This window comes from Humulus lupulus, chromosome 2 (genome assembly GCF_963169125.1).
Source record: "Humulus lupulus chromosome 2, drHumLupu1.1, whole genome shotgun sequence".
Lineage (NCBI taxonomy): Eukaryota > Viridiplantae > Streptophyta > Magnoliopsida > Rosales > Cannabaceae > Humulus > Humulus lupulus.
In genome coordinates this window covers 43,958,601-43,980,461 of record NC_084794.1, presented here as the reverse complement: position 1 = coordinate 43,980,461, position 21,861 = coordinate 43,958,601, and positions in this window count along the sequence as shown.

Here is a 21,861-nt window from a genome sequence, read left to right as displayed (position 1 = left end):
GTACCTGTTTTCATTATTTTTTACCAACCATCCTAAAATAGTGGTTTCATAACTAACCACTACCTAATAGTGTTAATTTTGTTGGTGTGGCCTTGAAACTTGATAGGTGTTGCTTTGGTAGCACATATTACATTCCTTTATTATAAATGTTACATTTTTATTTGTCCATTGTAGGGGCCAAAATTGGGCTTAGGCCCAATGTCATATGTCAGCACATATGCGTTATCAACAAAGAATGCTCAAATAAGACCGGATTAGGCTATCTGACTCCTAAATAGTACTATCACAAAGCCACGCCCAATAGGCCCAAAACAATATGGTCAAGTCATACGTTAACATTACCCATGACCCGACATTGAACTCAATGATCCGACCCACATCCGAGACTAAGTCTCGTCACTCATCCAAACAGACTGAGAAATGATTAGTCAAAACTGACCACGTGGATAACGATCTCCCTCATAAAGTGGGAAAAAAGCGCTTCCAAAGGAGAAGGAGGGATCATGAGTAATGTTCTTCCACAGCTGGCTATAAGAAGCCACTCTCAGTCACTAGGAGAGGGGGATCAATCTGAATCATCACAGCTCTTCTCATATACAGTTCACTCTCTTTCATTATGAAATTACATACTTATTTTCGCAGTCAAGATAGGTAGTAACTTAGTTCAGTCATTCATTTTCCTTCTCATTATTGTATTATTAATAATCTTACTGACTTGACCTTTGGAGTCCCTTCGGCCGGCACCATCCCAGTGTCCCAAGGTTTCCCAGTTACTCTCTTCTTTGTTCTACAGGTTGTCGGTGCCCACATACGATCATCTTCAATCGATTGTGGATTTCAACATCTACATCCATCTCCTAAAAAATAAAATATATATAATCTAATTTCAAAATAAAATAAAAATATTTCAAAATATATATATTTAAATAAAAATTTAGATTTAACAATTTAAACAAAAATAATTAAATTGTGAACACAATAAATATAACCCAATTAAAATTAGATTTACGACTAATTTAAAAAAATTGTCCATGTATACTATACACACAAATCCTTGCATAATCTATCATCACAAAATCCAAATTCTTCCATTCAAAATGAATAAACTATTTAATTATTTTCAAGTACACAAAACCAAAAACAAACTCAAATGTAATTTCAAATATTTTATCACTCTAAACAATATCTAAAGCGGTGCTAAGTCATAGAAGAAGACAACAAAGTTAGGCTTGGAGGAAGGTAGCGCACGCAAATGAGCTTGGAGCGGAGATGCCCAACTAGGTTAAGTGTTTGACTTGAAACAGATGAAATGGCAAGGTCGCTTGTAAAATCTTGGAGTTTGAGGATTGAAAATAAGAAGAGAATGAACAAATTGGTGCTACAGGTTTCATTTTTTAGTATAGTGTTAGTGTTAGTTTTATTCTTATTAATTTTAGGTATAGCAAAAAGAAGAAGGATTTAAAAAAAAAAGAATAGCTTTTTATTACTTGATTAAAATTTGATTTTTTTTATTAATTGAACTATTATTTTAATAGTTTTCATTTTATTTTGAAATTAAATTGAAATTTTTATGAGATGAACAAATAAAATTGTGAAATATGTCATATAAGTTGTTAGGGTTTTATGCCCTAATGAAAACTCAATTTCTTTGTAATCTCATTTATTACCAATATAATAATAGAAATCATTTTTTGACTTGGTCAATCACTTTGCTCACATGTTTTATTTTCATGATTATTTATTTAATATAAACTTCTATTATATCTCGAGCATATAGCTAATCGTATTTATAGTGACGTAATCACAGTGGAATATAAATATGATTATATGTTCAAATATAAGTTAGTCCTAAGATTAGTCAGTGTATAGGAATTACACTAACTTGCCCAATCAACGATATGATCTACTTACACATCGCAGTGTTATGTTCTTTCCAGAACATTATCAAAGTAGATAAGAACAAATGTATTTGTTACATTAGACTGGACCAATATTGTAACAACCCAAAATTGCTAATAGGGCTTAGGACCTTGATTAGCGTGTCAGGAGAACATAATTGGTTTATGTGTATGTTTAAATGATTAAATGTGTGACTATGTGACATGCATGATTAATATGATTATATGAATATGTGATGTGCATGTTTACGAGTATTAGATATGCATGTGGGCCCTTTATAGCTTATAAGGGCATATTTGTAATTTTTGTCTGTTGAGGGCATAAATGTGATTATATGCGATAAATGGTTGAGACCACACTATTATGTGGATATATTTGCAGCATATGGCTCGAGACGATCCTAGTGAGCGGATTAGCGAAATAGTCACATTGGTGTTTAATACTCGGCTCGGGTGAGCCTAGTGGTAATTTTGGGAATTTAGGGAAATATTTTGGGAGTTATTAGATAATGAATAAGTATTTGATAATTAATTGGACATGACTGAGTAAATTATTTAATAGTAGGAACACTTGATGAATTAATGGGAACTGGGAGCGGAATGACCATTTTACCCCTAGGGACAATTTGAGGACTAATAAGCTTTGAGGGGCAAAATAGTCTTTTTAGGGGTTGAAGGATATACTTTATGGGATTCTAGACTTAGCTAGAAATCACCTGAGTACTCTCAATTCCTACTCACTCTCTTTCTCATGTTTTCTTCTCTCAAGAAGCCTAAGGAGAATTTCTGAATTTTAAAAGAAAAGCTAAGGGAACAAGCTGGGATTTGAAGTTGATTTTTGCTGGGTTAAATCGAGGAATTAAGCTGAAAAAGGGCAGAGGATAGCTAGAGAAATTCAAGTTGTAATTGAGTTAAGAATTCTAGTTCCCCATCTCTGAATTTCTAGTTGGGTTTAGATAAGGTTATAATTGCTTGGTTAGCTTCTGAATTTGGGTGTTAGTGAGAGTATGAATTTATATTGAATTGGGATAGTGGCTTCAGCATAATTATTAAGGTTTTGTGTTTGGAATATGTGATTAAAAGTCCTAAATTCGTAGCTAAGCTTGGTTTTGGGTTTGGAGGTTTGTTAAGACTGGATTTTGGGAAATTTGGCTAGGAAGGATGTTGAGCGAACCCAAAAATTCTGGGCATGAGGGGGCGCGCAGTGACCCAACTCATGGGCGTCGCGGCCCGCATGCCCAGATTGTCTGGGAGGGCTCTCTGTTTCGAGGGTGCGCTGCGGCCCTAGGGGGCAAGTCGCGGCCCGCCTCCCCATGAGGCTTGGGGGTTAAGTCTCTATCTTGGGGGCGCGCTGCGACCCTTAGGGCCAGGTCGCGGCCCGCCTAGGGGATTTTTCCCTAGGTTGGTTTCTAGGATTGGTAAGGCTCGGGGGTTTGAACCTAAGCGCTCGAGACGATTTCTACTACCCAATTTAGTAGGAATCGAGGTCCCGGTGGCTAGATAATGTTCTTAAGTAATTATTTGGATTATAAATAGATGTTTACCCATTGGCCACTGTGACTAGGTTTATCGCCAAGGCTCAGGACTGAGGATTGTGCTCGGGACCGTTCTGTATCTTTTGCTTGGAATTCAAGGTAAGAAAGTTGCACCCTTGTGTGGCTGTGTTGGGATTGAGAGTCCCTGTATATGGATATATGTGTTATGTAATTGTGATATTGTTATGCGAAACATGAAATGAACGACCTAAGAAAGTCGGGGCTGATGACTTGCGCATAGGACGCGGTTCGACCACTGTGAGCCGGGGTCAGCTAAATAAACAATGGACTCAGCCTAAGCGAGCCAGAGTCAGTTGAGTAAAAAGAGGGCTCAGCCTAAGGCGCCAACCCTGAGCATTCATGAATTGATTAAGATATATTTCTGAACGTACGTGTTTATTGTTATTAGTTTGATGCCTATGATCTATTGAACTTTTGGATGAGTGTCATATGTCTGATTGATTGCTACTATTGATTTTGTATTTGCTATTATGGTTTTCTTGCTGGGCCTTGGCTCACGGGTGCTACGTGGTGCATGTAAAGGCAAGGGTAAACTAGACCAACCATGAATTGGAGAGCTCTGGGAGCGAGGTGTACATTGTCAGCTGCTCATCCGCCACGGTCGAGAAAAAATACAGGGACGGAGCCTAAAATTTGTATTTTTCCATTAGAGTGGCTACCGGTTGTATATAACTTTTGAGATTTGTAAATTGTTTATTTTGTTTTTTTATCCCATGTACCAAATATTTATTTTAATAAAAATTAACTGTTTACGACCAAAATCTTTTAACCTAACCTGATAGTTGACTTTAGGATCACATTTTTATTCAAATGACTTTATTAGCAAGTCTTGCACTATTTCAAATACACAATGTAACAGTCTTGGTTATCCAGGGCGTTATAACTTGGTATCCGAGCAGTCTAGGTTTAAGGGTTCCTGAAGACTGGCTGGACATGTACACTCGCCGCTAAAGACAAGCATAACTCAGGGTTTGGAAAATGTATATATGTGATTATATGACTAAATGTTTGAATGAAATATAAATGCTTTATTGCATGATTTATAGGGAGCATGAGATACTGATAGGGCATGGCCCTTGACTACTGTGTGACTATTATGAGGCATGCTTATTAGCATTGCTATTGCATGTGAATGGATGTTTAAATGCTTGTTTGCATTTTGATTGCTAACCTGCTGTCGTTGCCTGACCGCCGAGTCGTTGATTGTAGATAAACTTTGATAGCTTTGCGTCCAAGGCGATCGATATAACTAGCCAGCACAGGGTCTGAGGCTAAAGATGATGAACAGGGATAGAACCCTTCGGCAGTCCCTGAGAACTGGTAGCAGATACTTATAGATATACAAGTCCGGTTACAAAGTTAGGAAGAGCAAATTCGCCTTCTGAGATAGCAGGCTCCGTTAGGGAGCGCTGCACCTATTTTTCCACATACTATGGCACCAGTTGTACAGACACCTGAGGTTGGGAACAGGTGGGAGCCACTGTATGAGTGGTTCAGGAGACAACATCCTCCAACCTTTGAGGGAGGACCGGGTCCACTAAAGGTCGAACAGTGGATGAGTATGATCACTTCTATCCTGGATTTTATGAGAGCAAAAGGTAATGACAGGGTGGCTTGTGCCACCTATAAGCTTAGAGAGGATGTCCGTATCTGGTGGGAGGTGGCATCACAGACCACAGGCATTTCTACTCTGAGTTGGGATGGGTTCAGAGACATGTTAAGCCAGAAATACTACAACGTTGCCGTCAGGGCAGCGAAGGTGAATGAGTTTGTAGGGTTGGTGCAGGGCAACATGATAGGCACTGAGTATGCCCTGAAGTTTGACAGGCTTGCAAAGTTTGCACCACATTTAATGCCTATAGATGCAGCCAGGCAGGACAGATTTGTTCGAGGGCTTAATGCTATGATAGCTCAAGATGTAGGAGAGGTCGGGGTGCTTAGAGTGGCTGCCAGGGAGGCGGTGAGGCATGGAGAAGTTATCCAGAGTGCACGAGGTGCAGAAGGCGCCATCTGGGCGAATGTCAGGCAAAGGCCTATTATGTGTGCGGGGTGGTGGGACACGTTAAGAAGGACTGCCCAACAGCAAAGAAAGAAGAATCAGGGAAGGTGGACAGCTTGACTCCAACTCAAGTGTTCACCTTGATTGTAATGCCCCAACTCCAGGGACCGTTACGGTGTGTCTTGTAAACAGTGCTAAACTCGCTAATCGAATTATTTGGCCAAAAAACATGTAACTAAGTATGATTAGCGGTTTAGGGATTAAACATTTTGGTTAAGATGTAACGTTTCACTAGAACGTTTAATATATACATTGGGATCCCGAAAATATATATTTCAGAGTCTATTACAGAAAATATTTACAACAGGCCGTTCTAGGCGGAAAAACAGGGTTTAACCCTAGTTCCACTTTAAACATCGGCCATGGCGGACGAGCAGCTGCATATGTACACGTCATCACCTAAGCTCTCCAACTCAAGGATGGTCCAGCTTCCTCTTGCCTTTACCTGCACCACTTAGCACCCGTGAGCTGAAGCCCAGCACAAAAACACAATAAAGCATGATATAATATCAACAATAACCATAATAGCCATCAAGACCAACGGTCCAAAACAGATAGGTGACAATAGCCAAAAGTCACAGAAATGGGTACAGCTCCCTCTAGCCATGTGACGATAGGGTCACCAGGGCTTAATTGATAAGTTGTCCTTTCATAAGTTCGATCAGGATAGGTGTATGGTGAATGGTCACCAACATAACCTTCATCATGACCATAGAGTCATAACCTGGGGACAGTACCCTTTAGCCATGTGACGGTAGGGTCACCAGGGCTTAATAAATAAGTGAGCATCTCACTAGCTTCAGTAGGATAGGTGCATGGTGATTGGTCACCAACATAACCTTCCTCCCGACTCTAGAGTCGTAACTATGGACAGCGTCCCCTAGCCATGTGACAAACAGTCACCGGGGTCATATACCTTGGCTATGAACATCTGGTCTTAGACCAGGCAAGCGCTTATAAGTTCTTCGACCTTAGGGTAGGCCCAACATTAATGCCATAGAGCCATTCAATGCATGTTCATCAACTTTAGGGTCGGTCCAGCATTAATGCGATAGAGCCATTCAATGCATGATCATCGACTTTAGGGTCAGTCCCTAACTAGTCAGTGACATACACAGGTAAGCCATGCCACCAAACATATATCACATGTTCAATATTCATAACACAAGGTATTCATCATGCTTACTAAACAGATACCAGTACGATTAGGACCATGCACAGCGCAGAGGCTCAAGCTCTGAACGATATCATACCCAGTATGCAAAGCATGTCCTAATCACATGTTTCTCGTGCATCACATGCATCATACTTGACAATCCAACATGCACCAATAATAGCCATGCATGTCACATTCAATAATCAACCAACATGCATCAAGAATAGCCACGCATGTCATACTCAATAATCAACCAACATGCATCAATAATAGCCATGCATGTCATACTTAATAATCAACCGACATGCATCAAGAATAGCCATGCATGTCATACTTAATAATCAATCAACATGCATCAATAATAGCATGCATGTCATACTTAATAATTAACCAACATGCATCAATAATAGCCATGCATGTCACATATACACAGGGTGCAATAACATGATAATCAAAGGTTCTCAAACCAATATCTAGCCTCCAAGAGATCAATCCAAACTAATCCAAGTAGCAGGGACATTCCCGAGGCCCATAGCTAAGTTCCCGAGGTCAAAACGAGCAAACGGGGTGAAAACAGGGCAAGGGCTGCGGCCCTAGCACCTTGAGCCGTGGCCCCCAGGGTTCTCTGAGGCAAGGGCCGTGGCGCCCAGCAAGGCCAATTTCCTAACACCTACTTCATCGAACTAGGGCCGCGGCGCTCAAGAACAGGGTCGCGGCTCCCAACCCTGGGCCATTCCCAAACGTGTTTTAAGCACTCCAAATCCTCCAAAAACATACCCAAACATTCCCCAATCATCACATCAAAGTTCCCAAGCTTCCCAATACTCCAAAACCCTCAAAACCCAAGGTTCAAACTAACCCAAAACTCAACAATTCACAAAGTCCAATTCTAAGCTTAAAAACTTAAAAAACTTCAAACTTCAAACTTAGATTACCTTTGATTGGGTTGTTTTCCGTCAAATCCTTCGGTTAAGAAGCTTCCAATCTTTCCTAGGATCGCTATGCCTCGACCCTCGCTTGATTCCAACTCCTAGAACTCAAGATTTCCTCAAAAATACTCAAACGGTATAACGGACCGTCGAGAGAGAGAACGAGAGGTTGTCTAACGTACGTTCTTATCTGGGAAGCTACTTAAAGCTTAAGTAATTTCAAATAAAACCTAGTGCTCGGGGTCCCGAAAACACCCCCGGGGATACTATAGTCAAAACTTACAGAATTCCATCCTGATCTCAAATACTCCCAATCTATCACCAAATAAACATTTCTATTACCCCGAAATTGACCCCGTTATGACAAAACCGCTAATCCATATATATGACCGTCTCATGCCGAATAGCTCGAATATATCTCCATAATAATAAAATCTCATTCACAAATTACAATATGCACCCAATTTACAATTATGCCCTCAGCAGGCCAAATTACCAAAATGCCCTTATCATTATAAATTCACCCATATGCATGCATCTATCATCATATAATAATATAATTCACATTAACATGCATATGATCATTAAATACCATAATAAATCAATTATGGCCCTCCCGGCCTCCTAATCAAGGTCCTAAACCTTATTAGGAAATATGGGGCATTACATTGACGCAGGCAGAGGCCGAGGCTAGTCCTTCAGTAATGACAGGTCAACTTTCTAGCACTGACTCTTCTTATTCTGTATTGATTGACTCTGGTGCTACACATTCGTTACTACACATTCGTTTGTTTCTAGTAAGGTAATTGATAGATTGTGTAGACCTAGTGAGTATTGTACTACATGATTTGGGACTATACTACCTACAGGGGAACTGGTAGTTTCTAGGAGGTGGATTAGAGCACTGCCAGTGATGGTTGATGGTAGGGAATTATCAGTGGATGTGATTGAATTGGGTACGGATGGCTTTGATATGATTTTAGGGATGGATTGGCTTGTCAGATATGGGGCTACCATTGATTGTAGGAAGAAGATGGTAACCATTGAGCCTGAGGGTAAGGATCCCTTTGTTTTTGTGGGTGTTGTGCATGGACCTCGCTTACCCATGATATCAACATTGAGGGCTAGGGACCTGTTACAAGGAGGTTGTATAGATTTTCTAGCTAGTGTGGTGGATACCACCAGGGTTATGCCAGCATGGTCGGGAGAGACTAGATTGGTATGTGAATTCTTGGATGTGTTTCCTGAGAATTTACTAGGACTACCGCCACACAGGGAGATTCAGATCGTCATTGAGTTAGCGTCGGGTACAGAGCCAGTGTCGAGGGCACCGTATAGGATGGCTCCGGTGGAACTGAAAGAGTCAAAGATATAGTTACAAGAGCTTCTTGATTTGGGATTTATCAAGCCTAGCTTCTCGCCATGGGGTGTTCTAGTTTTGTTTGTCAAGGAAATGGATGGGACTCTAAGAATATGTATAGACTACAGGGAGTTAAACAAGTTGAACATCAAGAATAAATACCCTTTACCAAGGATTGATGACCTGTTTGATCAGCTGCAGGGAAAGACGGTGTTCTCAAAGATTGATCTTCGATCTGGTTATCACCAGCTAAGGATCAAGGATGAGGATATACCGAAGATGGCATTCCGAACAAGGTATGGGCATTATGAGTTCTTGGTCATGTCATTTGGTTTGACCAATGCCCCAACAACATTTATGGACTTGATGAATAGGGCGTTTAAGGATTTCTTGGATCAGTTTGTGATTATCTTCATCGACGACATTTTGGTTTACTCCAGTTCAGGCCTTGGTTAGCATGCCTGGAGGGCAATAATTGAATTATTTTTGTTAATATGTGAATTTGATGAATATGTGATTAGAAATGTATGTTTAGGTGAATTAAATATGCATGTGGGCCCCATTTGGTTGCTAGGGGCATATTTGTAATTTTAGCTCGCTGAGGGCATAAATGCAATATTTGTTTATATTGTGATTGTTACCACGTGTGAGTGATGATATAATTGTGTTGCACGATCCGAGATGGTCCTAGGGAGCAGTTTAGCTAGAAAGTCACAACCGGGTTAAATACCCGGCTCGGGAGGAGTCTAGGTGTATTTTGGGAATATAACTTGTGTTCGGGAATTATTGAGTAATGGTTAGTAACTTATCAATAATTTCGTATGTCAGGATTTAATGGGGATTTATAGGAATACTTGAGGACTTAGCGGGATTTGGGTGAAATGACGGAATTACCCTTGAGGTTAGTATAAGAATTTTATAAGGGGAAAGGGAAAAATGGTAACTTGGCCTTAGGAGTAGATAGACTTGGCTGAGGAGAAGTCATTCATGTTACTTACACTGAGGCTTATACTTGAGTTTTCTGTGGGAACATTAAAGGGAACCAGAAGCTAGGGAGGAAGGAGAAGAAGAGCTGTTATTCTTTGGGACCAAGGAAGGAACTCAAGGGTGATCTAGGGGAGACTTTGGGCCAGAAATTCAAGGGTTCAAGGGTAAGTTTTAACTCTACTCTATGTTGAAATTCTGTTGAGAATGTTAGGTTAGTAAGCTGAATTGTGTTATTTGCTTGTGGGTTATTAGAGTGAAGATTTAGCTTGGGAATCAAAGGATTTAAGATTGGAGTTGGACTTAAAAGTATCTCAAGGTCAAATCCTTGCTTGAGGTAAGAATTCCATGCATTTTTTAGGTTTACCCATAGAGCAGGGTGAGGCCCCATAGTTGTGTTGCAGGGCACGACCCTATATGATTGTGTGCAGGGCGTAGCTCCATTGATTATGTTAATACATGTTTAAGTATTTGTTTAATTATGCTATGTGTGCATATATGTGAATGAATGGCAAGAGCCGGGAACGGTGATGTAATGCCCCGGATTCCCTAATATGGTTTAATGGCTGGATTAGTAGGCCGGGAATGCCATAACTGTTTAATTATGCCATTAAATGTGTTTATGCATGTTCATGAGAATTATATTATAATATGATGTTAAATGCATGCATGTGGGTCCACATTTGTTTACAGGGGTGTTTTGGTAATTTGGCTCGTTGAGGGCATAATAGAATACTTGTTTGCATGTCAATGATATATCGTGAGGCCACATTATAATGTGGGTTGGTTTGAGTATTTCGGCATGAGATGATCTTTTAGTATAATTTATCGGTTTAGTCATAACAGGTTTAAGCTTGGGGCTCGGGGTGAGTCTCGGAGTGTTTTTAATGATTAGAGTGTTACCGGGAATTATGGGGGTAACGGGATATGAATTATTGGTGTTTGAGAATATTGAGATTAGCGGGAATTGGGAGGTGTTAATTATGATTAACGGGATAAGTAGAAAGTACCAATTTTACCCTTGAAATGATTTTAGAAGCCTTAAGTGACTTAGGGACATTTTAGTCATTTGGGTTTGGATTTATATGACTTTAGATGGATGTAGAACAAAACAGAGCAAAACAGGGTTTATCTTTCTCCTTCCCGTACATCATTCTCCTCCATCTTTCTTCTTTGGAGTTTTTGAGCTCAAAGTGAGGTTTCAAGCTAGGAAATCAAGGGGCTGGGTTTGTAGATTTGGTTCAGCCATTGAAGGAGGTTCAAACTCAGATTTGAGGTAAGTTCAGCCATAAGTTTATGGTTTTTACTCTGTTTTCTTTTAGTTTTTCAGCCTATGGTTTTGTTGATGATAGTTTGGATTTGTGGAGGTTTTGATTGGTGTTTAGCTTAGGTTTTGGTGAGGGGTGAGTTATAGGTGATGTTTAGAGGTTGAATTGAATGTTTGGAGGAAGTTTGGAGCTGGTTTGAAGGCTTGAGTTCCAAGGGAAAACGCAGGGGAGGTTTGCTGGTGCGTGTTGGATTTTTGGCTGAACAGGGTAATGAGCCGCGGCATGGCTGTGGTGCGCCGCGGCCCATGGTGTCTGGCAGAGAGGGCCACCTCTATTTGAGGGGCGCGCCGCGGCGCAGCTGGGGAGGGCCGTGACCCTTAGTGTCATTTTGGCCAGAAATGGGTTTTTAGCTTGGGGATTCAAGCCTTAGGCCTCGGGGTCGAACCTAGTACTCGGTTGAGTAGTGTTTGATGTCTCGGAGGCTAGGTTTTGGTTTGGGAACCCTCTGTTATCATTCTTATTGATGAATCCTATATTTTGGTTATGACCAGGTGACCGTCAAGGAATTTAAAGATTAATGGTTCTCAGGGGTCGTTCTTATAATAACTTTCACTTGAACCAGAGGTAAGAAAAACAGTGTATGAATACAGTTGCACCTTGTATATGTTTATGACATGCATGGTTTGCTATTGAAGCATGTTGGTTGACTTATGTGGACATGGATTGCATATTAAATGCTAGTGAATGTTGATTACTTGTTTATGGCACTGACTAGTCAGGGACACTGACCCAATGGTCAGAAATGGCAGAGCGTTGTGAACGCCGGGCCAAATGAAGATTAGATCTAATCGATATCACCATTGAATGGCTCTATGGCATTGATGCTGGACCGACCCTAAAGTCGATGAACTTATAGGCGCTTGACTAGTCTATGCTAGTACTTAAAGCCAGGGCATACGGCCCCGGTGACTGTTGTCACATGGCTAGGGAACGATGTTCCAAGGTTATGGCTCTTTGGTCATGAGGAAGGTTATGTTGGTGACCATTCACCATACACCTATCCTGATCAAACTTATGAAAGGATAACTTACCAGTTAAGCCCTAGTGACCCTATTGTCACATGGCTGAAGGGAGCTGTACCCACTTTTGTGACTTTTGCTACTGTCACCTATCTGTTTTGGACTGTTAGTCCTGGATGATTATTATGATCATTGTTGATATTATATCATGCTTTATTGTGTTTTCTTGCTGGGCATTGGCTCATGGGTGCTATGTGGTGCAGGTAAAGGGAAAGAGAAGCTCACCCAACCTTGAGTGGAGAGCTTAGGTGGTGTTGTGTACATATTTGGGCCGCTTGACCACCACGGTCAGGGAGTTCTCAAAGGGACTAGGGGTTTACCCTATTTTTGCTGCTTAGGTCGGCGGGGATTGTAAATTTGAAACAATAGCGACCATTTTGTACTGTAAACAACTTGTAAATGTTTTTAATGGCTCATGAGTAGTTTATATACTTAATGCAATGTATCCTTTCCTTTTTATTGGTTTTCACCCTAACCTGATAATAACACTTAGATCACGTTTTTTAACCAAAGGACTCGGGTAGCGGGTCAAATTTCTGGTTCACTGTTCACCGTAACTGTTTTGGGGTAACCAGGGTGTTACAGGTGAAGGCCGAGAGCGGCAAGGGTTGGGAACGGCGAAGGCCGAGAACGATAAAGGGCCTGGAGCAGCGTTTAGCACGCGGAGTGCGAGTTTCCAGGGTGAGACCCTAAAGGATACCTGGGATATCCTCACGGTGCAGACTGCGAACCCAGGGCTTGGTAAAGCGCCTGGGACGGCATGGCTGTATGTGTTTAGCCTATTGGCAGATTTGTTATATGCTGAATGATTGATATGCATATGTTATTTATTTATTTGTGTGGAGTTTTCTTGCTGGGCTTCGGCTCACGGGTGCTCTGTGGTCCAGGTAAGGGCAAGGGGAAAGTCGACCAACCATGAGTACAGAGAGCGTGAAGCAACTCGTACATGTTTGGCCTGCTTGGCTGCCACGGCCAGGGGTATTTTTGGGAGATGTTTTGTACTAAATCTTATTTTGTCGTGTAGTCGACTTTAATCATATTTTGAGTTGTAAATATTTATAAATAGTATTTTTGGATCCTGAATGTTAAACGCTTTATAATTTTTAATGAATGACTACATTTTCAAATTATGTGATTTTAATACAGTTTAGTTACACTTTTGACCTAAATTCTTGATTAGCAAGTTAAATGCACATTTTAAACTCACTTAGTAACGACTGTAAGGTAGTAGGGCGTTACAACTTGGTATCAGAGCGAGCCAAGGTTTATGGTTCCTGGAGATTGACCGAGCATGTACGCTTGCTGTAAGTGACAAGCTCGACTCAGGGTTGGTTGGTAATGATTGACTTATATGCTTGAATATGTGCTTAGCTGCCATGTTTGCCTGCTTATTTTATATAGAGCATGATGAATGAGTTAACATATGCATGATGCTAGGGCATGGCCCGTTGAGTGTTATATGTTATTTGTATGTTTTGTGGGTTGCTGTTATGATTGGCTGATGTGATTGGGAGGTGGTTTTGGATGTTATTATCATGCCTGATGGGCGGCCTCATTGATTGCAAGCATATTGTTGTGATGCCTCAACAATCATCGAGACTCCGCGGAAATAGGGCTGAGGATGACAACCAGGGTCAGGACCCTCCACTTGCCCCACAGAATTGGCAATAGATGTTTGTCGAAATGGAAGCGAGACTGCAATGGTCAGAGGAAGAACTTCGACAGTTGAGGCAGCAGGCCCCTCCATCAGGCCATTGGGTTGCCAGTTCAACAGGCTATGACACCATTACCGATTTAGCCTGTTATGGAGAACAGGTGGGAACTTTTGTATGAGAGGTTCAGGAAGCAGCATCCTCCCACCTTCGAGGGTGGACCAGACCCATTGCGGGCAGAGCAGTGGATGAACATGATTTCCTCCATCCAGGATTTTATGAGGATGGAAGGGAACGAGAGGGCAGCTTGGGCCAGCTACATGTTCAGAGAAGATGCCCGCATCTGGTGGGATGTAGTGGCTCAGAGGAGGAATGTGGTAGTTATGACTTGGGAAGAGTTCAGAAACATCTTCAATGAGAAATATTACAGTGTTGCAGTCCGAGCTACGAAGGTTGACGAGTTCATCAACCTGACCCAGAACCGGTTGACCGTTACTGAGTATGGTCTGAAATTTGACCGGTTGGCGAAGTTCGAACCGGATTTGGTGCAGACTGATGCGACAAGATGGGATAGGTTTGTGCGGGGATTGAATGTTATGATCGCCCGTGATGTTAAGATTACCTTGGACCCAGAGACTGCTACTTATGCTCAGGTAGTGGACAAGGCCCTTACTGTTGAGGGGGCCGAGGATCAGATTTGGAGAGAGGGCATTGCTAGGCGCGATGCCAGGAGGACGGTGCCTCCTTTTGCTGGATCTAGTCGGGGTAGCAGCCCCAGTGAGAAGAAGAGAAAGGCCCTAGATTCCTTCATTCCTCCTAGCTCGAATAGGGGGACCCGGGGTGCATTTAGTGGCCGTCAAGGCGGGGGTGACAACTGGAGAAGTTTTCCAGTGTATCCTCGGTGCAAACGACAACATCAGGGGGAATGCAGGATCAGGGCCTACTTTACTTTTGGGAGTGTCAGCCATCTGAAGAAGGATTGTCCACAGGCCAAAAAAGAGGGGCCAAAGCAAGGAGACAACCTCGCTCCTGCCAGAGTATTTACCTTGACTCAGACTGAGGCGGAGGTTAGCCCCTCGGTCGTGATAGGTCAGATTTTTAGTGCTGGTTCTTCTTTTACTGCATAGATTGATTCGGGAGCTACCCATTCATTTGTGTCTGCTAGAGTGATAGATCTGCTATGTAGACCTAGTGATTTGTATGCTAGGTGTTGACCACCGATTTGGCCAATGACGAGTAGACATCAAAACTACACTAAACCTTCAAGAGAAAAAATGGCACTGATGATTTTTATAGTGGTTCAGCCCCAATGTGTTGGTAACAACCTAGTCCACTTAGAGTTATGATTATAGATCTACACTAAAGATTAGATGAACTAGAGTCAACTGAGTTTCTTCAGTGTAAAGTGAAAAGAATACAATACTTCTCTCAAAATACAAATACTCTCTTAGGAAAATCAGAATTTGAATCCCTAAATGATGCCATGAGCTCTGTCTTTATAGGCACATGATCGTACACACCGAAATCCCTTAGAATCGAGATCTTTCTATTACTCTCACAATATTTTGTTAATAATAATATTTAAAATACAACAATACACTACTTCTTTGGGATAATCTGAGAGATTCCCGCGTAGGCACGACTGATTCTAGTCTAAGCCGTTGCTGGAACTTCGCTTGCATAACAATAATCTGTTCAGTAAGTCGACGTCACTCCTTGGAGAAAAAAATTGTCGGCCAAAACATTTGACTGGTCGGCCATGCACTCCACTGGTCGGCCAAACACCTCACTGGTCGACCAAGCACCTCATTGGTCGGGCAAGCACTCCTCCGGTCGGTCAAGCACCTGACCGGTCGGCCAAGCACCTGACCGGTTGGCCAAACATCTATCTGGTCGGCCAAACACCTGCTGGTCGGCTGGAGCAGGTAACTGATCACTCAAGTATCTTTTGCCACTTGTCACTTTTATTGCCACGTCATCATTTTTCAAATTTTGGGGATAACATTTGCCCCCCAAGTTTATTATATGATATACTCACATAATAAAAAATTTTCTCCACTACTGACGGCATAAAAAAAAACTAACTTTACACACTCTCCCGCCTCTGCAACAAACCACGACGTCTTACTAGACCACAATCACTATAATTAATTGCTCCCAATCATGGGGGAGAGAATATACCCAAGAGAATTCCAAGAGACTAAGAATAAGTGACAATTTCCACCTTTCCCTTTAAATAGACCCATAAGTGTGCTCAATACTCACAAGCAAAAAGAAAGCCAAAAAGGCTCTCAAACCTCTCCATTTCCCTTTGGCCGTGACTCTCCAAAGTTCTCTCCCCTCTTGGCCGAAAATCTCCAAGAATTTTAAGAAGGGCTCTAATTTTCTTCAAGCAAATCCAAGGGTTCCTCAAGAAATCAACACATTTGGGTAAGCTCTTCTTCCTCATCTCCATTTATGGGGTTTTTTTTTTTCTCTTAAAGCCAAAGAAAACTTGTAGGCCGAAATCCCCATTTAAAATACAACCATGAATTTGTGTTTGAATCCTTGATGAATGATGCATATTGTGGCTGTTTTGATGTATTTTAGGCTATGGGTAAATCAATCTTGTCTCCAATTTCATGAAAATTTGAAGAAAAACTAATTTTTTACCCCAAATTGCATATTTAGGTTTATGGGTATTTGATGAGTACCTAGGATCCCTAGAACTTCATGAACCTTTCAAATCCCATACTTTGATCTTGTTGTAGTGTATTTTGAGTAAGAAAAAGGTGTTTATATATATGCCCTTTGAGACTTGGGCTTTCTTGAAAATGGGCACATGGCAGATTGGTCATCACCTTCTTCTTGAGTATTCGGACATGCCCCAAAAATCACTTATACACCACACAACTGCCTTAACCAGCCTAGCTCCTCGGATCAGACACCTCATTTATTCGAACATCACCTAGCCGATCAGATACAATGTCCAGCTGCTCGGACCAGCTTGTACCGATCGGACACCACAGATGTGCGCCTCCTCTACTCGGACATCACCTAGCCAATCGGGGGCAATGCCCAGATGCTCGGACCAGCTTGCAGTTGCTCCTCGGAACCAAGGTGAAGCCCCTCGGATGCATGCCTGGTGCAGCCCCTCGAGTGCATGCCTGATGCAGCCCCTCGAGTGCACGCCTGATGCAGCCCCTCGAGTGCACCACCAACCGCTTGGACAAAGGGCCCAGCTCCTCGGCATCTTCGAATGCACGCATGCTTAGCCGCTCGGACATGTGCAGTTCTTCGCGGACACCATGCCCATACGCTCGGGCACTACGCAGAGCACTTGGTGGACACGCCACATCATCTGCCCATCTTCACGCAAATCACTCGGAGGCACGCCCATTCGCTCGAGCACACACCTACCCGACCGGTCATGCACATACATTCACCCGGACACATGAATGCTCCCAAGCACTTGGGCTTGCAATATTTCTTTTTCCCCTCATGAACTTTTATTTTGGGTAGTAGAACATATTTTTACTACCCAGAATTTTTTTTCCAAGCAATAAATAAAAGTTTTTCCTTTACACTGATTAATTTATATTTTTTTGGTTACTCACCTCCCCATACTTTCTTTTTTGTAGATGAATCGATTCGACTATAGGGGAGGTGCAACCATACAAACTCTGACACTTCAACTTCGCAATCAAGCGACACTCCTCAAAGTAGCGACTCTTCATCCAAATCTCCTAGCAGTCGCACCCCCGAAGATCGCCTTCGCCGCCTTAAAAAGATCCTTCCCCGGTCAGCCTTATATTTCCTTCACGAAGAATAGTTTCTCAATCAACAGGCTGAACATCCAGAAATGAGGATGAAGAGATCCACCCGACTTCCTCAGGACCAAGACCCTCAGGTGGCTCGCAGAGCAGCACAGAAGGTAGTGGAACGTAGTGAAGTCCAAACTGCAGCTTCTTCAAGACCGCCTCGCCAGATACAAAAACCCAGCAAACCTCGGAGAAAAATCATTCAGAAATTTACCACCGAGATTCAACAATTAGCTGTTCAAAAACCAAGAAAAGACGAAGACGAAACACCCTCTTGGTTCACAGCCAAACCTTCCAAACTAAACCCCTACATGTTTTACAAACACATTCAAGCTTCGGGCCTGAAAGGGGTTAACGTGATATGCCCACGTCCTTATCAGAGAGCCAACAAGCCTGGTGGACCTTACTGTGCCTGGTCCAGATACCATGTATTCGCAGGAGCTACCATTCCGCTGCACCCTTTCTTCCGGTCAGTAGCGGATTATTTCAACGTCTCTCCTTTCCAAATTGCTCCCAATGGGATTCAGGCATTGTCCGCTTTATACATTCTATACTTCTTGCAAGGTTGGGATCCACCCACTCCTCATGAAGTGCACTACCTCTTCGACTTTAGGACCAACCCAAGCCACAAGAATACAGGTTTTTTCCACCTATTCCACAGGCATAAAGGGATCAAATACCTCCATGGTATTGCTCATAAATCAAATCCCGGAAAATACTATACAAAGTATTTTCTGACTTCAGATATCAAGGCCAACAACTTAGCCTTCACACATGCGGGTCCATTTCACTAGCCTCTGCCTACCAAGGAAATGTGTTCCCGAGCAGAATAACTGGCTAACATGTCCACCGAGGAGAAGAATGTAAAAGAATTGGTTAACGTGGACAATCTTCAAATGGTGGGGTTGTTACCAAGCAACCAGAACATCATAGGAGAAAGTACTACTGAGGAAGCGAATGCAACTGACCAATCCAACACTGACACCAAAGTAGTGACCAATCAGCTCTCTCCTGAACCATCTCCCTACTCTCGTAGACCAGGTGACCTTATTATTAGGGAACCCCTACTAGAGGATTAACGTAGACGCGTCGCTCCCACACAGCCTGGAAAAGGAAAGACCATTGAGCTTCATAGGGACTTCAACTCATCATTTGAAGAAGAGGACGACTTTCTTGTTCAAATCCTAAACTCAGGTTCAGTAGTCATAGTTTGATGTTTGGTTGTAAATAATTTGGTTATACGGAATCTATAGAGTTGTAAGGTAGTAGTAAAAATATTTATCTACATATTGCTCCAATTTTTACTAACAAATCTTGTGTTCACTTTTTGCAGATTCAAAGATGTTCAAGCAATTCAACACTACCCTTGCCCAAAAGAGGAAGCCTGGGGAGGGAAGTAGCTCAAACCCTCCAAACAAAGTTCCAAGGACAACCCCGACTAGCCAGGGAAGACAACCCGAGCAGCCCATCATGATCCCGCAGCTGACTCCCTCATCAATTTCCCCCTCTGCGAGTTTAACCCCCACTCGCTCGACTGGCTTAAGTGAGCCCCTTCGCATTGCTGGCAACATCGGGAAGGAATTGCTTGAGCAAACTCTTCACGATGCTTCAACAATTCAAAGCTTTGAATCTCTGCCTCGACTTAGTGTTGAAGTCGTCCTGCAAAGGGGGCTTGCCCAACTAATGAATGTAAGTATTTTATCACAAGACATCCCAGTTTGTTATTATTTGCTTTTACTTGTAGTAACTTTCAATTTTCCACTATAGTTGCTTATTACAATCAACCATGCTCAGCACCGAGCAGTGGATTACAAGGAGTTGATCAAGGTCTTGAATGATCAGCTGGTGGAAGCCCAAACCAAAGTAGAAACTCTAACTTCTTCTTAAAAGGATCTTAGATCCAAGGTTGAGCAGGTGGAGAAGACCACTGCCGAGCGGGATGGATCTCTTAGGGAGCTGGTTGATGAAAACCAGAAGCAAATTCAAATCAACAGGACGTTGACTGATCAAGTAGAAAAACTGACTTGCGAGAACGAGGAGCTGAAGCGAGAAAAGGAAGCCGATCTCGCTTGCTATGAGGAGATTTGTTTCAACTGCTTCTACCAGGTATGGAAGTTGAACAAACTCCTCAATCTCGACTTTCTCACAGAGGAGGCCAAGGAAGAAGAACTTGCCAAGTGCGAGGCAAAGGCCGCTGAGGAGGCAGCCAATCCTGCTGGTGTTACACCCTTTTCTCCCACGTTATTGTTCCGACCAGAGGAAGTCACTGATGCTGAGGATGGTGTTGATCAACTTGAGTGACAATCCGACTAGGGAACCCCATAGCTGACTAGTGAGCCTCTATCCGACTAGAGAACTCCTTACCCGACTAGTAGACATTTATTTTATATCTTGCTATTATACTTTGCTCGTATGGCCGAGCTATTGGCATGAACACTTTACTTTTTTAGACTTGAGTCACTTAAAAGTTTTATTACGATAGATGCCTTACATTTTCATATGAGTACCTAGTTTTCTAACTTAGAAATTCTAAACATTTCATAAGTCACTACTAAGTATGCTTTCTCACATTTTTATTGCTCTAACTTTTTATGAGCATAGCATTTTGTTTACACACGAATAGTTGTTCTTAACTTAAAATTTTGAAAAAATTCCAAGTTACTTAAGCTTTGTAAAACAAGTTAGCTTGACAGCCCCTTTTGACTTCAAAAAGTTACAAGTCAGCTTGAGAACAAATATCTTTGCTCGTGTTCTTATTGCTTGTGTTGAATTATATACCAGTATACCCGTATGTGCCCCCCAAGTGATTGAGGGTTGAAAAATCCTTGATCACTTGCTACTTGACCGAATTTGTCCGAGCAGTTATTACTCGTGAAACACATTAAATACAAGGAGGATATTTCAGCAGTTAACCATTGCAAAAACATTCGACTATTTAAACGCTGGCCATTCATCCGATGAATACCGACCAGTTTAACACTGCTCGGTTTTTTCCTCTCAGAAGACCTTTTTTGTTTTAAAATGCACTGACAGTTGAACACTGCCAAAGTAAGAATAATCAACACATATGCAAAATTTGTAGCAAGATTCGACCGCGCTGCGCGTGGTCTCTTTTATTACTCGTAAAAAAAAGGACAAAGCGTGTCTAATTACGAGTCTCAAACAAAATAAAATTGTTCAAATATAAAATGACTAGTTAGCAAATAGCCAGTTCACAAACAAACTTAAATAACAAGTTAAACACTTGAAACTAAGCTACTGCTCTGTAAGCAGTATTTATTGATAATATTTCCTCAAGTGCTCGCCATTCCAATAGTTCCTGATTAGCTCTCAATTTAATCGAGAAAGTTTGTAAGTGTTGGGTGGTAAGACTTGCTCAATCTGATACAGTCCCTTCCAATTTGGTTCTAGCACTCCAGCTGCCGGGTCTCTGATGAACACCTTTCTGAGGACCAAATCTTCGACCTGGAACTTTCGATCTCTAACTTTGGAATTAAAATAGCGGGCCACTTTTTGCTGATGGGCAGCAACTCTCAAGTTTGCTTTTTCTCGTCTCTCTTCAGGAAAATCCAAAGATTCAGCTAACAACTGGTGATTCTCCTCCTGGTCATACTTGGTTCTCCAATGAGATGGTGGGTTTACTTCGACAGGAAACATGGCTTCATATCCATATGCCAAGGAAAAAAGGGTATGACCAATTGCTGTCCGAGTAGTAGTTCTGTATGACCAAAGGACTTCTGGCAATTCTTCCGCCCAAGCACCCTTGGCTCGTTCTAGACGCTTTTTTAGAGTATCCTTCAAAGTCTTATTTACGGCTTCAACCTGCCCATTGGCTTGCGGATGAGCTACAGAGGAGAAACTTTTCGTAATGCCATGCCTAGTGCAGAAATCGGTATACAAGTCACTATCAAACTGAGTACCGTTGTCAGAGACTATCTTCTTGGGCAGACCATAGCGACATATTATATTCTTAACTACAAAATCTAACACTTTCTTTGAGGTGATCGTTGCTAGTGGTTCGGCTTCGGTCCACTTGGTGAAATAATCAACATCAACTACTGCAAACTGTACTCCTCCTTTTCCTTTGGGTAGTTTCCCGATCAGATCAACGCCCCATACT